This window comes from Mixophyes fleayi, chromosome 9 (assembly GCF_038048845.1).
Source record: "Mixophyes fleayi isolate aMixFle1 chromosome 9, aMixFle1.hap1, whole genome shotgun sequence".
Classification (NCBI taxonomy): domain Eukaryota; kingdom Metazoa; phylum Chordata; class Amphibia; order Anura; family Limnodynastidae; genus Mixophyes; species Mixophyes fleayi.
In genome coordinates, this window is record NC_134410.1 from 84,125,047 (window position 1) to 84,148,524 (window position 23,478).

General features: G+C 42.8%; 1 pseudogene; it reads right to left on the reverse strand.

Annotated features, from left to right (window-relative positions):
* Positions 1 to 6,832: 6,832 nt before the first annotated feature.
* On the reverse strand, positions 6,833 to 19,107 carry LOC142101842 (uncharacterized; annotated as a pseudogene).
* Positions 19,108 to 23,478: the final 4,371 nt, after the last annotated feature.

Below are 23,478 nucleotides of genomic sequence, written 5' to 3' on the forward strand. Positions count from 1 at the left end.
CAACGTCTGAGGACGTCACGAATGCCCGAGACAGGGCGTCTGCTTTTTTATTTTTGGCAGCAGGTTTGAAGGTCATAATAAGTTCAAAACGGGAAAAGAAAAGAGACCATCTTGCTTGACGGGGATTTAGACATTGAGCTGACTGTAGATATGACAGGTTTTTGTGATCCGTAAAAATAGTTACAGGATGACGAGCTCCCTCCAGTAGATATCTCCATTCCTCTAATGCTGCTTTTATGGCCAACAACTCCTTGTCCCCGATGGTATAATTCCTCTCCGCGGGTAGAAGACCTCGGGAATAAAAGGCACAAGGATGGAATTTTTGTTGCTCCGATCTTTGGGATAATATGGCCCCTAAGCCAACATTAGAGGCGTCTACCTCTAGGAAGAAGGGAAGCGTCACATCAGGCTGTCGAAGAACAGGAGCAGAAGGACTCTTTGAGAGACTGAAAAGCTTGAAGGGCCTCGGAGGACCACAGTTTAGTGTTAGCCCCCTTGCGGGTCAGGGCCACTATAGGAGAGGCAATGGACGAAAACCCTTGAATGAAGCGTCTGTAATAATTCGCAAATCCTAAAGAGCGTTGAATTGCTCGGAGAGTAGTTGGCTGGGGCCAACGTAATACAGCGTTCACCTTTTCTGGATCCATCTTAAGACCGACTCCGGACACAATGTATCCTAGGAATGGAATCTGGGATAACTCGAATGAACATTTCTCTAGTTTGCAAAAAAAAGAATTTCTTCGGAGTCTGGAAAGGACCTCTGCCACCTGTTGATGATGAGTGGGCAGATCCTGGGAAAAAATTAATATGTCGTCCAGATAGACGACACAGACATAAAGCAAGTCCCGGAAGATCTCATTCACAAAACCCTGGAAGACAGCGGGGGCGTTACACAACCCGAAGGGCATAACTAGATATTCATAATGGCCATCCCTGGTGTTAAAAGCTGTCTTCCATTCGTCTCCGGACTTGATCCGGATTAAATTATAGGCACCTCAAAGATCCAACTTGGTAAAGATCCGGGCTCCCTTAATGCGATCGAAAAGTTCAGTGATTAACGGAATAGGGTACCGATTTTTGATGGTAATGGCATTTAGTTCACGAAAATCTATACAGGGACGTAATGATCCATCTTTCTTCTTTACGAAAAAGAACCCCACTCCAGCGGGAGAGGTAGAAGGTCGGATAAATCCTCGCTGGATGTTCTCCTTAATGTACTCAGATGTTGCTTGAGTCTCAGGTAATGAAAGTGGATACACACGGCCCCTAAGAGGACTCTTGCTAGGTTGTAAGTCAATCGGACAATCCCATGCCCGATGAGAAGGAAGGCGTTCTGACTGAACCTTATCGAACACATCCGCAAAGGAAGCATACTGTGGAGGGAGGCCCGGTGGACATGGTGAAATGGACGACTGCTGTATTTTGAGTGGAACAACTTGAGAGAGACAATGATGACGACATTTGGGACCCCAGGAAGTGACTTGAGGAGTGTTCCAGTCAATCTGAGGGGAATGAAGTTGAAGCCATGGAAGGCCTAGTACGATGGGACTGGTAGTAACAGGAACGATCAATAAAGAAATTTTCTCTTGGTGTAAGGCTCCAATTTGAAGAGTCAGTGGAGAAGTACTTTGAGAAATGAGGCCAATATTATACGTGATCCATCAATAGCAGTAACGGCAATGGGAACCTTTAAGAAAATCACTGGTAGAGACCATTGATTCACTAGGGAACTAGAGATAAAATTTCCAGCAGCTCCAGAATCTTTAAGTGCTTGAGAGACAAAGGATTTGGTAGCAAAGGAAACAGTGACATTAAAAGCACAAACTTTCACATTCGTAGAACATGGAGAGGACTCCAGGGACCCTAACCTTACCTCTGCAGAACTGGTTAGGGCCTGGCATTTCCCGACTTCCTAGGACATGAGTTCAGCATGTGAGTAGAGTCAGCGCAATAGATACAGAGTCTATTTTTCACTCTTCGTTCTCTCTCCTCAGATGTTAGTTTAGAGCGACCTAGCTCCATAGGTTCTACTGGAGGTGGAGAATGACGAACTTGAGATACTGAGCGAAGAGGCGCTTTGCAGGAAGTTATTCTCTCGGAATCTCTCTCACGAAATCTCATGTCTACACGATGGCAAAGGGAAATCAAATCATCCAAGGAGGAGGGTAACACTTGAGAGGTCAGTGCGTCTTTAATTTTATCGGAAAGACCCTGCCAGAAGGCGGCGATCAGTGCCTCAGTGTTCCACTGAAGTTCAGAGGCAAGTATCCGAAATTGAATGACATACTGAGCCACAGTCCGAGATCCTTGGCGTAGTCGGAGGATACTGGAAGCTGCAGAGATAACACTACCAGGTTCGTCAAAAATACTTCGAAACGTAGAAATAAACAAGGCACTATCTTGCAATAAAGGGTCATTTCTTTCCCACAGAGGGGAGGCCCATGCGAGAGCCTATCCGGAAAACAAAGAGATGAGGTAGGCCACTTTGGAGCGATGAGTAGAGAAGTTATGAGGTTGAAGTTCAAAATGAACGGAGCATTGATTAAGAAAGCCCCTACAGGTTTTGGGATCTCCATCATATTTAGAAGGAGTAGGCAGGTGTAGCGTGGAAGCGATGGACACCTGGGATGGCACTGGGGAAGGAGATGGAGATACTGGAGGCTCAACGGTTGCTGCTACATTTTGCACAGGGTTTCCTTGGGAGGCTAAAGCCTGACAAAATTGCAACAACTGTTGTTGGCAAACATCTTGTTGTTCGATACGGGTGAGCAGATAATGCAGCATCTCTTTAGCTGTTGGTTCCGATCCTGGGTCTGTCATGGCCTGATCTTACTGTCACGGACACTAGGAGTCTTGCCCAGGATTTCACCAGTTGACTGGGCTTACCAGAGTAGTGAAGTTCACACAACGGTCCTCTGGTAGCGGGGTGACTAGCGGAACAAATATCACAGCAGATGGAGAGAGAATGCCAATGAATAATAGGAAAGTCAGTGACTTTCAGCAATCTTTGGTCAAGGAATCAGCGACTAGCTGATATAGAGGAAAGGCAGATTTGAACACGGAGATCAGGATGGACGTGAGTAGATGCAGGGAGGTAGCAGGGAAGTCAGTGGTCTGCGTACATCAAGTTGTACCACTACTTATGGTGAAGAGACTTGTCCAGGTGCAGGTAGGTAGCGGGGAAGTCAGTGGTCTGCGTATAGCAAGTTGTACCACTGCTTATGGTGAGAAGACTTGTCCAGGTGCAGGTAGGTAGCGGGGAAGTCAGTGGTCTGCGTATAGCGAGTTGTACCACTGCTTAATAGGTGAGGATGTGTACAAGTGTAGATGAGTGATGCAGTGGTACAACTTGCTATACGCAGACCACTGACTTCCCCGCTACCTACCTGCACCTGGACAAGTCTCTTCACCATAAGCAGTGGTACAACTTGCTGTATGCAGACCACTGACTTCCCTGCTACCTCCCTGCATCTACTCACGTCCATCCTGATCTCCGTGTTCAAATCTGCCTTTCCTCTATATCAGCTAGTCGCTGATTCCTTGACCAAAGATTGCTGCAAGTCACTGACTTTCCTATTATTCATTGGCATTCTCTCTCCATCTGCTGTGATATTTGTTCCTGATCTCTCTCCCTCCCTCCTCTCTAGGGTGTCCGCCTGCCTCTCTGCCATCTCCTCCTGGATGTCATCTCGATTCCTCAAACTTAACCTTGCCAAAACTGAGCTCATAGTTTTTCCTCTCTCTCATACCCCATCCCCTTCTGACCTCTCCATCACTGTCGACAACACCTCTATCTCCCCTGTCCCCCAACTTCGCTGCCTTGGTGTCATCCTCGATTCCTCTCTCTCCTTTGGCCCCCACATCCTCTCTATTGCTAAATCCTGCCGCTTCCAGCTGCGCAACATCGCTCGCATCCGGCCCTTCCTCTCCTAAGATGCCACCAAATGCCTTATCCACTCTCTGATCATCTCCCGCCTGGACTACTGCAACCTCCTCCTCACTGGCCTCCCCCACTCTCATCTCGATCCCCTTCGTTCCGTCCTTAACGCTGCAGCTAGGCTTATTTTCCTCTCTCGCCGCTCCTCTTTTGTCTCCCCCCTCTACCTAGCCCTTCACTGGCTCCCATTCCCCTTCAGAATCCTCTTTAAGCTCCTCACACTCACCTACAAGGCCCTCGCCAACTCCACTGCGCCCTACATCTCCACCCTCCTCTCTATTCATGCTCCATCCCGCCCTCTCCGTTCTGCCTCTGACCGTCGCCTCTCTTCCCCCCTTATAACCTCCTCCCACGCGCGTATCCAAGACTTCGCCCGCGCTGCCCCCCTCCACTGGAACAAGCTCCCTCCCTCCATCAGAACTTCCCCTAATCTGTCCAGTTTCAAACGGGCCCTAAAAACCCACCTTTTTCTTAAAGCCTTTCTGTCTCCCACTTAACTTCCTACCTTATCTTCTACCTCCGTCCCTCTACTCTCCCTCTCTCCCCTGCGTCTCTCTGTCTGTCCACCCCTCCCCTTAGATTGTACGCTCCTCTGAGCAGGGCCATCTCTCCTCCTGTTTCCACCACTTCTAACTCTGCTCTCCAGCTACTTAGCCCTCCTCCTCGAGGGTCCTCCACCCCACGTCCACTCTCGCTCCCTCCTCCCCCCTGGGGGTCTCCCTGTCTTCCGCGCCCTCCTTCTTGGGCCCCGTCATTTGCGGATCCTCCCTCCCCCTTCCCCGCCCTCTCTAGCTGTGCATTGAGCTTACTGAGTTGCTGTGTTTACTGTACTGTGCTGTCTCCCATTGTGTTGTAGTTTTGTTTGTCTCTGTGCGGCGCTGCGGATGCCTTGTGGCGCCTTATAAATAAATAATAATAATAATAATAATGAGTGGAAGCATACAAAGATAATAGGATGCAGACACTGAGAGAACAGAGGAACTTGATCCCAATAGGTATGCAGCGTATCCAACAAAGTCTATATAACGGTATGTGTGGCGCTGCTTGGTAGAGACTTGCTCAGCACAGATATGCAGGCCAATAATGGATAGTCAATCACAGTTATGCATATAACGACTGAGTAGTACGGTTAATTCCAAACAGGTATGCAGCGTAACAATAACAGTCTATAGCAGGTATGGATACCGCTGCTGAGCGTGAAAACTTGTCCTAGCGGATATGCAGAGTAAACTGAGAAAGTCAATAACAGATAGGCATACCGCTATTCAGTAGAACAGTCTGTCCACAGAGAGATGCAGGAACTGCAGAGACGCTGGACGGCAGAGACGAGTGTAGGAACCACAGGTGAGTAGATCCGGTAATCAGAGTCCAGCTGAGGACACAGGCAGGAAACAGGAGACTGTAGCAGGTATGGAAACCAGCGATGAGAAGCACAGGGAATCCACAGGAACTGAAGACCCTAGTAGTACACAGGAGATGGTAGCGGGTATGGAAACTAGCGATGAGTAGATCAGGAATCAGCAGGAAACTGAAGACACTAGTAGAACACAGGGAACACCTTCAGAGACTCACAGGGAATGAGACTCCAAGATCAGGCAATGAGGTAATGCACACAGGTGCCTTAAATAGGGAGTTGCCTGATCAACCAATTTGGATTAAAAGCAACAGTCACAAGAGTTCTTGGGAGCTGCGCATGCGCAGACCATCAGGATGGCGGACGGCCGCGGTTCAGGATAGGTGCCGGCAGGAAGGCTAGGGAGCCATGCACCAGCGTAGAGGCACTCACGGTCCGGTGAGTGACAATTTCATCCCATTGATTTTGTTGATAGCATCATCAATGAGTGTAGCTTCCCAAGATACACAAGAATCCTGTATTACCCCCGGGGAGACCTATTGTAGTGGGCACTAACTCTATAACATCTAATTTATCTCAAGTTCTAGATCATTACCTCCAAACATTTATGATCTTCATTCAATTTTATTTAAAAGATTCATTGGCCATTTTAAATAAGTTAGAATCTATTACCTGGCAAGAATCATATATATTGGTCACTGCTGACGTGAGTTCTTTGTGCACTATCATAAATTACGACAAAGGACTAGAGCCGATTAACTATTTTTTAAGAAACTCACGGATGGATAAGAATAAACAGGATTTTGTAATGGAAGGTATAGAATTTATTCTTAGGAATAATTTCTTTTGATATTCAGATTCTATCTGCAACTAGAGGGTACTGCCATGGGATCCAGATTCACCCCCAGTTATGCCAACATGTTCATGAGATGGTGGGAGGACAACCACATTTGGAATGATCCCAATGTAGGGGCGACTCTGGTTTCCTGGCATCGTTTTATTGACGATATATTATTCATTTGGAAGGGGGATGAATCCTCCCTAGTCAATTTCTGTAAGAAGATAAATAAGAATTCTTTGAATATCAAGTTGACTTTTGATAGTAGCAAGGAAAAAGTACACTTATTGGATCTTACCATCTACATTCATGAAGGAAGATTACTCACAAAAAAATACAACAACCTACAGATTCTAATTCATTTATCCCCAGAAATAGTGACCATTATTTAAAATGGTTGAATAATATCCCCACAGGTCAATTTTAAAGAATTAGACGCAATTGTACGAAAATAGATATGTTCAAATCACAAGCACTAATTTTGAAGAATCAGGTTATAGAAAAGGGATATCAATAGGAAGCATTGAATGAAGCAATTAATAAAGTACAAGATATGAAGAGGGAAGAGCTTCTTAAATCTAGAAACAAAAGACTAGGTAATCAAGGAGATAGTAATAATCCCACAACTTAAGTGTCATTTATAAACTAATATAACACACATTATAGGGATATAGAGAAAATTATAAAGAGACACTGGCCCATTCTAAGGAATGATGTAGATCTACAAGATATAATAAAGAGAAACCCCGTTTTGTGTAGAGAAAAGCGCCCACTCTTAAAGATATGGTGGTCCGGAGTGTTACAACCAAACCACATATGGTAAAGATAAAAACTAAGGGATTTTTTCAGATGTGGGTCCTGTCTAACTTGCAAGAACACAAAATGTCATTCTAGTAAAAATATAGAAGTGAAATCTAACTCAAATCGGCTTATATATAAAGTGGATGACTTTATAACGTGTAATACCAAAAATTGTGTATATTTGGTTGAATGTATTTGTGGCAAACAGTACATAGGCAGAACAGGAAGAAAATTAAAGGATAGGTGGATTGAACATATAAGAAACCTCAAAAAGGGGTATGAACAAAATTCACAATCAGCTCATTTTAAAGATACCCATGATTGTGATGTTAATGCTATAAAACAAATTGTGGAATTAAGAGGATAGTAGGGGATTGGAAAAAGAAGGATTCCAAAAATGATTTAGCCAGGTTTGAAATTAAAATGATCTACTCTATTGGAACTTTAACCCCAAAGGGTCTGAATATGGATTTTGAAGTAAAGTGGTTCCTAGAATAATAATAATTTAAGGAAGTATAATGTTTTTGAGTAATCCATACAGTGGCAATTAAGTGGACAGAAGGATCAATGTTCATTTATTTATGTCTGATATGAAACTTATATGTATATAATCTTTCATCTGCGTTGATATGTATGTATGTATTTTCTCACGCATATGTATATTTTTTATTTTTGTAGAATCACATTTAAACTTGTTTAAAAAATGGAAAGTAATGCATGTATATTTGTTTATTTATTTGCATTCAGAGGTTCTTTGTATGTGAAGACATACAGATTGAATGTTTATGATATGACCACATATTGTGTATTTAAAAAATATGTTTAAACATCGGTTATGCAGAGGTTAATAGATTCGGAGTACGTATCTGCAAGCCTGGGATTGGTTAAGTGAAGTTTTTAGAAATGTCAGTTTATTAACCTACCATGCCTTGATAAAGATGTTGTATTCGAAATGCATTGGTAATGAGTAGGTGACATCAGGGATCTTCAAGAAGGAGTCTCCCTCCATTCGGCTATAGCGGGACTTCAGTTCTATGTGATCCGGTAATTTGAAAGTACCTTCCGGACAACAATAATACCATTCTACATGCCAGGTACTTTGAGACTCAGGGTGACAGTAGAGATCGTCAAGTGGAAGTTTCCCTCCACCCGAGAATAGCAGGACTTATGTTTGATCCGGCCTCTTGGATGCGGTTCCCGGATAGTGATTACACCCTACACGCTTGTTATTCTCAGACTGAGGATGGAGGACTCCATCTTGACTAGACGTTCCGTTTGTGGATGTATTCTTATTTTTATTTTTTATTATTTTGTGTTTGCAAATGTACATCAATAAATGTTTTAAAGATTTTACACTATGAGAGATTTTTCTTTCATATGTGCATTCTGATTGGGTTGAATCATATTTCCATTATACAGAAAGAGGTCCGATAATTACATGATATTCTATACATATTATCCATCCTCTTGATGTAATACCCAAAAGGGGACAAGAAGTGTGCCACAAAGTGTTTTTATGTGTACTTTCAATTACTGCACCGGTTATAGTGGGTTTTTACCTATAACAAACACAGTAGCCCATACAGGTTGCACTATGATATTTTCTTTTTCTCCTTTTTATACATGATTTGGATGAAACGTATTGTTGGTCAACTGACAAAGAACAATGAACCGTTGTCGAGTAGAAAAAAATTGTGGGTTGGACTTTTGTGGAACTAATTTGATGTTTGTTCCTGATTAAGCACCACCAATAGCGCCAGTTGTCTCTTTTTCCTATTGTTTTATATTCCTGTTCCTGCACAGAGGGGGTGGTGCTTAAGAGAGTCAAAGGCAGCATTTGGTTTTAAGTGCAGGTGTATTCATTCATAATATATTTTGTTATTTCAACGTCTGTGGTACATCTATTAGAATGCCCATGCGGTCTGAAATATGTGGGTAAAACAAAACGCCATCTCAAACTGAGGATCCAGGAACATATTCGCAATATAAAAAATACAATTGAAAGCCATTCAGTTTCTAAACATTTTATCAATAAACACAATTCTGATCCCAGTCTTGTTACATTTAAGGCAATCGAACATGTTCAGCTAGGCAGAGCCGTAACTTAGAATTCTAGCGCCCTGGGCGAGAAAGACAAATGCCGCCCCCCTAGCCCTCAATTTTAACCAAATTAACCTAAAATATTCCTAAATTGCGCCCCAATTCAGCGTTGCGCCCTGGGCGGTCGCCCCTGTCGCACAGACCTAGTTACGGCCCTGCAGCTAGGCCCCAGAGTTGGGGACATACAGACAAAATTATCCCAAAGAGAAATGTTCTGGATTTTCCAACTGAACACTTTAACTCCATATGGTTTTAATGAGGGCTATGCAATTGCTCCTTTTTTATAATGTTATTCATTTTTTTAGTTAAATATCTGCTGTCTTTTAGGATAATTTACAATTTTATTATACTCACTGAGTCTAAGATTGCTCTATTATTTTGTGTTATATACTTTTTTCATTGATATTTAATTGTTTATCCCTGCACATAAATACAGGGTGATTCAAAAGTCGCAGTACACCCTTTTATTTTAAAAACTCTACAGAAATTGGGCCGATTGGCCGATTTCAAGATGGCGCCCATGTTTGGTACATACCGTAAAAGATAGACCACGTCACCCATACCTTACTGGAGTATTCAGGTTTCCCAATTTCCTGTAGAGTTTTTGAAATAAAAGGGTGTACTGCGACTTTTCAATCACCCTGTACAATGTTTTCTCCTTATGCTGTGCCACATAAGATGTTTCATTGGGGATTTATTGTTAATTTGTTTTACATATATGTTATTTTATGTATATTATTTATATTCTATAATATGCACATTTGATGGTATATTATTATGCTGTTTTTAATCATTATCATATAGGTTATTTTATACCCCTCTGGCTATTTGTATTGTTTTATTAATTTCAGACTAGCCCCATTCTAAGATGGCCGCCATTGTCTCACTATTATATGTACAGTGGGATATGCCCACAATCAAAATGGCCATCGCTGTAAGGCTGTATACCTTATACATATAACTGTAGCAGCCACTAGTTCTTTATTTGTATAAGGCATGTCCTCGACTATAATCTATTTACTATAGCCTTATGGAGGATATTGATTTCGCTGTTGGTCAGCGATAATCGCGACCCGTGCATGCGCATTGCACAGCGTCTAAATGTGCATACGCGGCGTCTGCCATTACTATAAAAAGCCTTTATGGTGGGATGCACTAATGACCCTCGTGAAGAAGGTCTATGTGTGACGAAACGCGTTGAGGACCTTGTGTTAGGCTCTTATCTCTATATGTGCTCTCCATATTAATATGTGTGGTGTCTGCGTGTTTGATCCACTGGAGTGACTTATACCTACAGACTACTAATGGAGACTGCATCATGTGATACAGATAAGTCTATTATTTCTTATGCCATGTGAGTTTACATTTTATAACTTAATAAATTGCTGTTTTCAAAACAATATTACACTATTTGGGAATTTTTCCTTTTTATTCCTTGGCTTCTGCCACAAGCATTGGAACCTCCAGGATTGACAGATACAGAGTTCACAGCTGATTTGATACAGATAAGCGATTTTATGATTTTTTTCTGGTACAGTGCTATATTGGTATGTGTAGACTATATATATTTGTTTCATAACCATACTACACTATTCATTGGTCTTTTCTTTTGTTTATATGTTAGAATATGGTTACAGTTGATGGAAGATATAAGTGATATCGGTATACCCACCGTATTGTGATTGATGAGTCCTTATACAGTCTATATCTGGTACGAATATATATTACCTACCGTTTTTTTGGGGTTTATTTCCCAGAAACATACTAAACTATCAGACGCCTTGTGTTCCTTCTGTTTACTTTTCCAGATTCAATATTTGTGGTACCATCCAAAATTTTTGAAGGAAGGCACCCACCTCATATGGAGGAAGTGGTTGTGGTGTTTATGGACATATGCTAAGTGTCTTTCAATTTTGCATTAAGCATCTTTGTTTATATTAGAATTTTTGAATATATATATACATATATATATATATATATATATATATATATATATAATATAAATGTCTAGTGGCGTGTGTTAGACTGTGTGTGTGTGGAAAAAATAAAACCAAGCTGCAGCGCCACCTGCTGGGCGGAGTGGGACACACTATGCAATTGTAATCTGGGGGGCTACTGGAAAGGACACTCCCCTCCCCCTTGGACTCATCTATCTGGGGAAGTAGAATAACAGGGAGTTTGGGCCTCACATCTACCTCCTGTAAGCCGTTTGATGGCTGACTAGGAGAGATTGGGCTAGCAACTGCCCCCTTTGACTCTATAGAAAATTCAGGTGAATGTTCAGAACTCAGACGGAGATCTGAGTAGTGAACATTCGAACTACAGGTCAGAGCAACAATGTAAGGATTGCAGTCACTCGCTGTTTCCCGTTGGTCATGTTTATGTGTCTACCTACATTCTCAACACCCCAGGGTATGTCTGGTTCAGGCACAGAACAGACAGTTTCACTCTGCCCTCCCTCCAATTTACACTGTACCCTCACTTCTAAACGCATTAAGTGGTCAAGAACGTTGCTGTTATCTAACCCAACAGAAATGATCGCATTGTCATCTATCCCATTTCTAGCAAGCAACTAATCTACACCTGTGTCAGTACCAATATTTGCAGTAACAGTGCCATCTGTCCCTACCTCATGATAAGATGTAAAAACAGGTTAGATTCTAATGCAATACTATGTTTGGCATTATCATCATTATACGCATGAGGTACAATACAACATTCTCTTTCCCTATCACATCCTGGCATCTGGGGAGAACCATGGGTACTCTCAGTAGATTCTAACACAGTAACAAGTGGATCATTAGGATCATTACACACATCAGATACAATACAACATTCCTTTTCCCTGTCTCCACCTTGTAACTGGGTAAAAAACGTGGTTACTCTCAGCAGATTCTGACACTGTAACATGGGTGGCATTAAAATCATTACATACTTCAGGTACAATAGAATATACCCTTTCCCTGTTACTTCCAGCTGGTTCTACAAAATCATCAGTGGAAACATACTGAGAGAGCATTCTACCTAAATCAGTCCCAAGCAACACATTGGCAGGATTATTGTCCGATACCCCGACTTCTCTTAGGCTCTTTCCAGCACTCCAATCAAGGTAAAACTTGGCCATAGGCACAGTAAGGTGAATTCCACCCACCCCATTGTACAGAAATACATTTTCCTGGTATGAAGTCCTCTAACCCCAACAGTTCTGAACGCACCAGTGTAACATCAGCACCTGTGTCTCTTAACCCCACAGTTACCTTGTCACCCACAGTGACTGTTTGTAGGTTGTCCTTCCGGCCCCCTTGTGGTCCAGCAACACACAGAACAGCTAGAGAAGATTGCAGGGAAGGTATCCCCCCTGAGGAGGGTGAAGAGTTATTCTTGTCTGGACAGGCGCTACTGACGTGCCCAATCTGACTGCACACAAAACATTGGTGGGTGTCTCCCAAAACAGGCTTTGCCCCACCCCTCCCAAAAGATGAAGAAACAGTGGGTGATGGCATTGATCTCCCTTTCCCGGGGGCAAAAGTCCCTCTTATAGCTGCAGGTGCCCGGCTGACAGTATACTTGTCAGTGAGTATAGCTGCTTCCGCAGATGATTCAGGGTCCCAATCCACTACCCATTCCTTCAGATCAGCTGGGCACAAAGTGAGAAAATGCTCCTCGTTCTGTGAATACTGTTATTCTAGGATTACCTTGGCTCAAGCTTCAGTCTCCCCAATTCGATTGGAATCGCGCGATGGTTATCTCATGGGGCTCCCGATTCTTCAAGTCCTGCCTCTCCGGCGTTAAACCCAGACAACCCTCTCTCCCGTGTAGTCTGACGTCTCCTCAAATTGACTTGCCGTATCCCTACATCTCCTTCCTGGATGTGTTCTGCTGCTGAATCTTTTCCTCCTCACAGCCCCTGGGAATGCGCTATCGAGTTACTACCGGATAAATCACTTCCCAAAGGCAGAATCTATCCTTTGTCCCTTCCCGAGAATTCAGCAATGATTGCATATCTCTGAAAATCTCCAGCGAGGCTTCATCAGGAAATCTATTCTGGTGCGGGGTTTTTCTTTGTTAAAAAGAAGGATGGCACCTTACGGCCTTGTATTGATTACCGGCGACTGAATGCCATCACCATCAAGAACAGGTACCCTTTACCACTTATCTCTGAACTTTTTGACAGAATCGCTGGATCTTTACGAAGTTGGATCTGCGTGGGGCATATAACCTTATCCGCATACGCCCAGGAGACGAGTGGAAGACTGCCTTCTGTACTAGAGAGGGACACTTTGAGTACCTTAAATAAATATATAAAAATACATAAAACAATAAAGTAGACAAGACGCATCAAACAAAGTAATCTCACTTCTCAGCAACTTAGGTTGAATGATATCAAGTCCATCATAGAATGCTTTTCTTTCTTTCCTTTTTTAATGTTCCATCAAAGAATGAATGTTCCTTCCAACAATAGTCTCTTAATGATAAAAATTATTATCTCAGTTGAAAACATTTTAGTTTAAAGGGATTTTTATCAGATCCCTGGCCTTTGCATGTAGTATTATAATTATGCATACTTGCCAACTCTCCCGGAATGTCCGAGAGACTCCCGAAATTCGGTTCAGTCTCCCGGGCTCGTTGGCATTTCTCCCGCATCCTGGATTTCACAGAGAATCGCGTCAAATAACGCGATTCTCGGTGATTGACGCCATTTTGGAGGGCGGGAGGGGGCGGGACAAGGCCAATCGCGTCATTTTGGCCCCACCCCCCGCGACGTAAATTACGTTTTTGCCGGGGGCGGGACCAAAATGACACGTTTGGCCTCGCCCCGCCCTATCCCGCCCTCCAGTCACGCCCCCTTTCCCGGAAACTTGTTTCCGAGAGTTGGAAAGTATGTAATTATGAGATTGGATATTGTATTTTGTGAGGAGTCATGGAATCATTGGTTTAATGGAGCATATTATGTGAGATGTATGTTGATATGCTTGTTACATATTGCCGCAGATGGGAGCAGCGGTTTTGTCATGTATCCATAGGAGATAGAACTATTTTATATAAATGCTTTTGTTTATTCTCATGCCTTAGGGAATTGTATACGGACATGATTAACGTTACGATGATAATAGGATATAGAAGATAATTGAATAACAAGATAAAATCCATAATTGCCTTATCATTACCATGCTTATAATGAAGATCCGCAATGCTTTTGAAACTGGATAATATATATTTAGTAGTAACGGAATCTCTTAACAGCGATTGGCTGTTAGATACTTAAATAGAAAACTCTACCAATCCCGTGTACACCTTGAAAAAGACCCCAGAGGCGGGGTTGAAACGCGTTGGTTAACACGGGACATCCTGCTTTCTACTGCGGACGTACACTATCTGGATGGGAGCCGTTTGTTTCAGCTGATTGTGTTCGGGATAATACACTGACACGCTGACTAGTCTCTTACTATCTGGTAGGAGTGCAATAGTCGTTTTTTTTATCAGGATTTGCAGCTGAAATTGTTTGTTTGGATGTTTGTTTTTTATATATTTTAATAAATTGTTTTGAGGTAATACACCAGATGTGATTTTGTTTCCCCTATATATTGATTGGAAAACAAATCAATGGGAGATATTTATATGGATAAACAGTATACCATCAAAGTGGTTCCCTTTATTTGTATGTAAGTCTATTGTAAATAGCTTTACAATTACGTGTGGTTTTGATCCTATTATCACTTATGGGTGTTACTTGTAATCGCTGATACACACAATAGCGGTTTTTCTGGGTGTATATAATTAATGATTAGTCAACCACTGACCCAGTATTTCTTTATTTATTTTTTTGCATATTAAACAACATCCTTTATATCGTTTGGAGAAAACATCATGAATTTTTTTTAACCGAGATAATAATTTTTATCATTAAGAGACTATTGTTGGAAGGAACATTCATTCTTTGATGGAACATTAAATAAGGAAAGAAAGAAAACATTCTATGATGGACTTGATATCGTTCAATCTAAGTTGCTGAGAAGTGAGATTACTTTGTTTGATGCGCCTTGTGTACTTTATTGTTTTATGCATATTTTAAATGAAGTGGCAATTTATTGTGTATTTAGGCTGACATCAAGCAGGGAGCGCTGTGTTTGGGAACCTTTTTGTTTTTAAGTTAAACTTTGAGTACCTTGTCATGCCCTTCGGCCTTTGCAATGCCCCTGCTGCTTTTCAGTCCTTTATTAATGAATTTTTTCAAGACCTCCTCTACGTCTCCGTGGTAGCCTACCTGGATGATATTTTAATCTTTTCTCCTGATTTGCCTTCTCATCGCCATCATGTGAAAGAGGTCTTATCACGCTTACGTTCTAATAAGTTATATTGTAAGCTCGAAAGTGTGTCTTGGAGGTTCCACAAATTCCTTTTCTGGGCTACATTGTGTCAGGAACCGGCCTCTAGATGGATCCTGCGAAGCTATCCTCTATTCTCAATTGGCCTAGACCATCAGGGCTAAAGGCAACTCAGAGATTTATTGGCTTTGCCAGCTACTGCCAACAGTTTATTCCACAATTTTCCTCCATCATTGCCCCATCACTGCTCTGACTGGAAATTCGGCTCATACCCAGAACTGGTCTCCGGAGGCCATCTCTGCCTTTGAATCAGTCAAGAACGACTTTTCGTCTGCTCCAGTGCTTGCTCAGCCAGATCAGAACAGACCCTTCCTAGTAGAAGTTGATGCTTCCTCTGTTGGCGTCGGGGCAGTATTAGCTCAGGAATCCATCTCTGGGACTCTCCTCTCCTGTGGCTTCTTCTCTAGGAAATTCTCTTCCTCCAAGGCTAACTATGGCATTGGTGACAAAGAATTACTTGCAGTCAAATCTGCGCTTGAGGAATGGCGTCACCTCCTAGAGGGCGCCCTCTACCCGGTTACTGTCCTTACAGATCTTAAGAACCTCATCTATCTTCGGGATGCCCGGTGTTTGAAACCCCGTCAAGCTAGGTGGTCTTCATTTTTTGCTCGGTTTCATCTGAAACTTACCTACCGTGCTGGTACCTTGAATTCCAAGGCTGATGCCCTCTCCCGGTCTTTTGATATCTCCGATGTTCCACCCATTGCTGAACCTCCATCGGTTATCAAACCTTCCTGTATTGTGGCTATCACTTGTACCCCCTCTGTCGGTTGTTCCTTTCTTGAATCTCACCTCCGTCCGAAGGCTCTTCGTTGGGCGCATGTTTCAAAATTTGCCGGTCATGCCGCTACTGAGAAGACTCTCTCGCTATTATCTCGGCACTATTGGTGGCCAACTGTCCGTACGGATGTCCAGGACTTCGTAGCCTCTTGTACTATCTGTGCCCAGAACAAGGTTCCCAGGCAAGTCCCTGTGGGCTTGCTGCAACCACTTCCCATTCCTGATCATTCATGGTCAAGCATCTCAATGGACTTCATCACTGAATTACCTCCCAGCTGTGGCTTCAACACCATATGGGTAACAGTGGACAAATTTTCAAAGATGGCCCATTTTGTCCCACTAAAAGGTCTTCCGTCTGCCTCCAAACTGGCACAAGTTTTCATCAAGGAAATCTTTTGCCTCCATGGTTGTCCTCAGGAGATAATCTCTGATTGTTGCGTCCAGTTCATATCCTGCTTTTGGAGGGCCTTTTGCAAGGATTTAGGCGTTGCCCTCAAATTTTCTTCTGGCTATCACCCACAAACCAACGGGCAGACAGAATGGGTGAATCAAGACTTGGAATTATTTCTCCGGTGCTTGTCATCCCACAATCAGTCTAATTGGAGTCTTCTGCTGCCTTGGGCTGAATTTGCCCACAACAATCATAGACAATCTTCTTCTGGATATTCTCCCTTCTTCACTGTGTATGGTACCCATCCCATTCTTCCCATGTTTTTTTCTCAGTCTCCCACGGTTCCTGCCGCCCATGCCATGACTCAAAATATGGCTAAACTATGGGCTTCCACGAAGCAGAACCTCCTAAAGTCCGGACGTCATTATAAATCCTCTGCTGACCATCACAGGAGACTTGTGCCGGTCCTCCAGGTTGGGGACAAAGTGTGACTGTCCACTCAGAACCTTAGACTACGGGTCCACTCTATGAAATTGGCACCTCGCTTCATTGGTCCCTTTCCGGTAATTCAAGTAATTAATCCAGTTACCTTTAGACTCTAACTCTCTCCTGCTCTGAAAATCCATAACACCTTCCATATCTCGCTCCTTAAACCCCTGGTACTCAACAAATTCTGTATTGCCACCTCAGTTCCTCAAGCCATTCCGACCGCTACGGGTGATGAATATGAAGTTAGCCAAATCCTTGCTGAACGCAAACTTCGAGTATGTTTTCAATACCTTGTGCATTGGAGGGGCTTCGGACCTGAGGAGAGGTCTTGGGTTTTCAAAGAGGATTTGCATGCTCCATGTTTGTTGGCCACCTTCCTTAAGCGGCGGTTGTTATCTGTTGATTCCCCCAATTGTAAGAGAGGGGGTACTATCAGACGCCGTCGACGCACCTCCTCGCTAGCCAGGGATAGTCGTCTTTCTACGGAGCGCCCCGTTGCTAGGCAACGGGGACGCTCCTTCTGGCACTCCACGGCGCATGCGCGCCCGTTGCCCCAGCAACTGGACGCGCTCCCCCGCTTCCTGTCGGCGGTCAGCGTATCTGACCATCGACCCACTGCCCACCAATGAGAGCAGACACACACATATAAATATCCTGCTCTGACACCATTAGGGTGCCAGAGCAACTAGTTTCTTTGTATTCTAGCCTCCAGAGTTTATATATATATTTATATCCTGATTGATTCCAGTGTATCCGGCTCTCCCTGAATCTGATTTAGATTCTCCCTTGGTCCTGCATTATACTCCCCGGATTGACCTTGGCTTGTTGACTACTCTCTGCTTCCTGATTTGGTACTTCATCTGCCCACACGGGTCCAGACCTCTGCTAGTATGACCACGATTACCACCGCCATCTCGAAGGTAGCTTCCTGGGAGGGCCATGACCTGCACGTCGTTTGCCACGAAATCCAAACTTCCTTGAGGGGGTCCCTGGTGAAGACCGGCGGCGTGTTAGACTCCGCGCCTCCTTGTGTAGCAGTGCCAATACCCGCAGGTGCCGCAAATCTTACCTCGTGACAGCTTGCTCTGGCCATGTCAACAGAAACACCAGGTGAACCATCTGCCCGAGACCTACTTCTTCACCTTGCCCACAGAGTTGAAAAACAGGAGTCCAAACAGGCGCAGTTGCTCCAATGCATCCAAGGTGTCGCTGCACGCCTCGAATATCTCCAGGCTTCAGTGACCTCTGCCCAAGCCGTTCCTGTAACATCCTCTGGCGCCACGGCTACCTCCTCTTCTTCTGTTGTGGCTTCTACCTCTTCCCTGGTGAAGACCAGTGGCGTGTTAGACTCCGCGCTTCCTTGTGTAGCAGTGCCAATGCCCGCAGGTGCTGCAAATCTTACCTCGTGACACTTTTAACTCCCCAATCCACTTTTTGAAGGAAGCAAACAGCTGGTCCACAAGCCCTGAATAAGTGTCAGAGGCACTATGTTTTAACTTCTGTAACTTTTGTCTGTGCACCTCCGTTGTGATATTAAACCGCTGAAACAGGGCACTTTGCCTCATAATCTCTGTCCATCTCAGGTGGAAGATCTGAAAAGGCCTCTAATGCTTCCCCTCGCAAACCAGGGGTTAAATACTGCTCCCATTGATCTTTGGGCATTCCATACATTCAGCAAGTCTTTTCAAATCCTCACAAAAAAGCATCCAAATCCCTGTCTTTTTCCAATACAGAGAAATTCTCTGGACGGGGTCTGCTGTTATCAGTCTCTGTGGCTTCTGGCAGGTGTTGGAGCTTGGAAAGCTCCAGCTGGTATCTCCTCTCTGCTTGTCGCTCGGCAGCTTCTCTTTCTGCCTGGCGCTCCGCTACCTCCATAGCAGCGTGCTTCTCTGCTGCCTCCATAGAAGCACGCCTCTCCGCAACCTGGTGCTCTGCAGCTTCCTTCTCCTGGAACTGCTGTATAAGCTGACTTTTGGTGGTAATGTCTGCTGGGCCCAAAAACTTTAGGGCAGCTTGCAAATAAACGTCCATAGCAGTGTCCACACATAAACTATTAGAATCATTCGAAATTGACAGTCCACGGTATTGAGCAATATCCACAGTCGGGTGCGCTTCTGAATCCTGGCTGGCCCTTCGTGGGACACATCTCCAGCCTAGTGCTGATCTCTCTGTATGAAGGCTTCAATCAATTGCTCCTTGCTATTGCCACAAGTGGGAATTCCTCCCTCCTTTCATTGCGCCATCAGCACCTCCTTTGTCATGTGTTTATATGCTGCAGCTATCTCGTCAGTTAGATAGGAAAGAAAAACAGGGAAGGGAAAACTGTTTTGCACGTATGTCTTAAAAAATAGTAATAAGCCCTGAGTTTTGTCCTTGTAAAACTATTGTATTCCTCGCAAGGTTACAATCAGTTTATAAGTGCAAGGGTTAATTGCTTAAATGATGCACTTAATACTCTAAGAGATTAAATCATCCCACCGCTATGCCACCAATTTGTCCCAGCTTCTGTGACTTTGGGTGTTTACTCTATGAGGTTACACACAATTCCAGCACTCTAGTCTCTCTCTACCTATCACACAGGTTATAGGCCTGCTGAATCACCCCTCAGCAGTGCTCTCACCACCCACATACTTCAGGTTTGCCACTACCTATTGATTACGGGCAATGGGACCCCGATATACTGTCCCACACTGGCACACAAGGCTTCTGGCTACCCACAGGTTAGCAAAGCCCACACCAGCAATCAAAGGGTTAACGTGTCACGCCTCCAGACTGTTACACAAATGTAAATGCAAGCACACACTAGGATTGCTAGTCAAACGTGTTAACAAATCACACACTGGCATTCAAAGGGTTAACTTGTTAACATGGTTGAGCTATATGCTTCTTAACAGGCTAATGGATTCGTTAGAGTATCAAAGATGGCACTTATTAAATTCTCGTTTTAATATACAAAGGTACAGGGCATTCAGATATAAAAAATGATTAATATATAATTGACATAACATACACAAGCAAAACAGTTTAAAATAAAAGGGATCAAATTCAAAGTATAACTTACATGAGTTGTCTATCTGTGCCATGGGGATTTGGCTTGAAAGATGGACAGCTTATCAATGTGGATTGATTTTCCCAAAAGACTGACAAGTTTCCCCTTCCCAACACGGGTTTTTTAAGAAAAATGAAATGGGACAGCCTTCACAGGGGCAGTGTTGATGCTAATAGGGGGGCAGCCCAAGTGCCTCCCGACGCAGCTCATCGTTACCCCGAACCAATAGCTCTTCATCATCAAGAGCTGGACATCCATCACCACAACCCCAAATGATCATCCCCGTATGTGGACCACAGCAAGTCACCGCCCAGCCTATCTGGTTCTTCTTCTGCTAGAAGGTCCTGTCAACAGGATCATTGCTGCAGTAAACACTATAGTTGGCTCACCAATATTCCAAAAGTTTTGACCTTTGGCAATTCTCCACAGATATATCCCAGAGACATAACTCCCCATTCAATAAACCGGTCATAATCTCCCACACATTTAAATACTAAACATGATGGAATTATGACAATGTGAAATACCTTTCCTAAATACATGTGATTATAGCTGTTCCCTGATACCGCCAGTACCTGTCATTCACCACCCTGGTGTGATTTCTGCCCCTCAGTATGAAGTGGCACCCAGATTTTCCAAAATGTGAACTATAAAGACATTTTCCATTGAAGCTCGTATTTCTATATACCTGTATAGGCAGCCTTCAAATGCTGCCTTTGTCTGCAAGGATGTCAAGCTGTGACCGGCCCCACAACATCTATTCAGGTGTCCAAAAAACTACCTTATGTCAGGATATAGTGCACAGCAGGGGCATTTGAAGCTCCTACAGGTGACAGTGCTATCTTCTAACACTGGGATGTACAGAGTCACCAAATAAACACACAACAGAATTTCTGACCTCACATTCTACATTTTAGTAGTTCAGTTTATCAATGGATTAATTTGATATACCATATTTACACTGCAGTTATGATTTAGACCTTATTCCCCACAATTATGTGATGGGTTAACCCTTATAAATAACTGTAAGTTCTCTATGTTCCCGACATGTATATATATATATATATATATATATATATATATATATATATATATATATATATATGTTATTAAAAACAACCGGTAGCCACTATTCTCTCACACCCTGATCAGTAGCACACAATTCTAACAGACTGGTCACTACATAGAAAACTGCAGTAAAAGGAAAATGTACTTGCTATCTAAATGTCCTATTTCACCCTGTCTATCCTTCTCTACTTCTCTGCACACGATTTTCAGAGCAGATCACTGCAGCTAACATCCTTGTCACATGCTGCCAATTCTAAAATGGCAGATGAGAACAGGGGGCAGGAACAAAAGATATAGATCCAAAGGTCGCGAGATCCAACATTTTCCCATAAATTACATCTTACCTTGTTCTGAGAACAAAAATTAGCGTGCAAAACCAAAACTCAGGTCTGTCAGATTAAACAGAATCTAAACCACTCATCGCTAATAGAAAAGTATAGGCCTCACAAATCATTACTCTGCTGATTCTGTATTTGTCTAGACTTTGGCAAATGCTGCTATTATCATCATCATTTATTTATATAGCGCCAGCAAATACCGTAGCGCGTTACAATTGGGAACAAACATTAATAACACAATGCTGGGTAATACATACAGACCGAGAGGTAAGAGAACCCTGCTCGGAAGCTTACAATCTATTATACCGGTGTGTGAATTAATCGGCCTAATAACATTTGCCCTTAAGTGAAGCAACCTACCACAGAACATCTGCGCGAGCCTCCAAAATGAAGTCCTTTGGCTTGTACTGTGTAAATAATAAGATACTTTTTTTATAATAATTTATAGTAATGTAGCATCTATTAACTCTGTAGAGCTATAAAAATGTGGGAGTAAAATGCACCCATAAGTCAAATATATTTTTAAAACCAGTGGTCGAAATGGAAATTTAGAAATGGTGGTATGGAAAATGTAATGGCAATTTAAGTGAATGAAATTTGATAGTTTTACAATCAAAGCAGGGGAAGTGGCAGTATGGAATACTATTTAAACCCCCACTTTGACCATTGTTTGTAACATGTAATAATGTTTAATATTTACATATAGCTTTTTATTTATATTGTTTTCTGGCAGGTGCAGAACCACCACACCACTGTACATTTTAATAAAAAAATGAAAAAAATACACAACACAATAACAAAATATATGAATTAATAAAAACAATTATAAGTTTGTTTGCTTCTTCAAATGTGTTCTATGTTTTGAGTTTGATCATTGTTAATATAAAATGTATCTATTCTAAAAACATTTGTGTGTGTTTTATTCTTGAAAAGCAAATGTATAATAATGAGACATATTTGATAGTAAAGGGTGAGATAAAGGTGTAATTTTTAGAATGGGATAGTGCAGGTTAATGATGTAATGCAGTAAAAGGGTTAATATTATTTAATTGTAAATACACATCATTGTTAGCCACAGAACACTGAAAACAGCAAGGGGTATATTTACTAAACTGTGGATTTGAAAAAGTGGAGATGTTGCCTATATCAACCAATCAGATTCTAGTTGTCATTTATTGAGTGATTTCTACAAAATGACAGCTAGAATTCTGGGAATACCAGATGTTGTGGGACTTTTACAGTCATGGCCAAAAGTTTTGAAACTCATCATCATCACCATTTATTTATATAGCGCCACTGATTCCGCAGCGCTGTACAGAGAACTCATTCACATCAGTCCCTGGCCCATTGAAGCTTACAGTCTAAATTCCCTAACACAGAGAGAGAGAGAGAGAGAGAGAAAAAGAGAGAGACTAGAGTCAATTTTGATAGCAGCCAATTAACCTACTAATATGTTCTTGGAGCGTGGGTGGAAACCGGAGCACCCGGAGGAAACAAACGCACACAGATAAGGCCATGGTCGGGAATTGAACTCATGACCCCAGCTCTGTGAGGCAGAAGTGCTAATCACTTAGCCACCGTGCTGCCCGAATGACACAAGTATTGGTTTTCACAGAGTTTGCTGCTTCAGTGTTTTTAAATCTTTTTGTCAGATGTTAATATGGTATACTGAAGTAAAAATACAAGCATTTCATAAGTGTCAAAGACCCTTATTAACAATTACATTAAGTTTATGCAAAAGAGTCAATATTTGCTGTGTTGACCCTTCTTTTGGAAGACCTCTGCATTTCGCCCTGGCATGCTGCTAATCAACTTCTGGGCCACATACTGACTGATGGCCACCCATTCTTGCCTAATCAATGCTTAGAGTTTGTCAGAATATGTGGGTTTTTGTTTGTCCACCCGCCTCTTGAGGATTGACCACAAGTTCTCAATGGGATTAAGGTC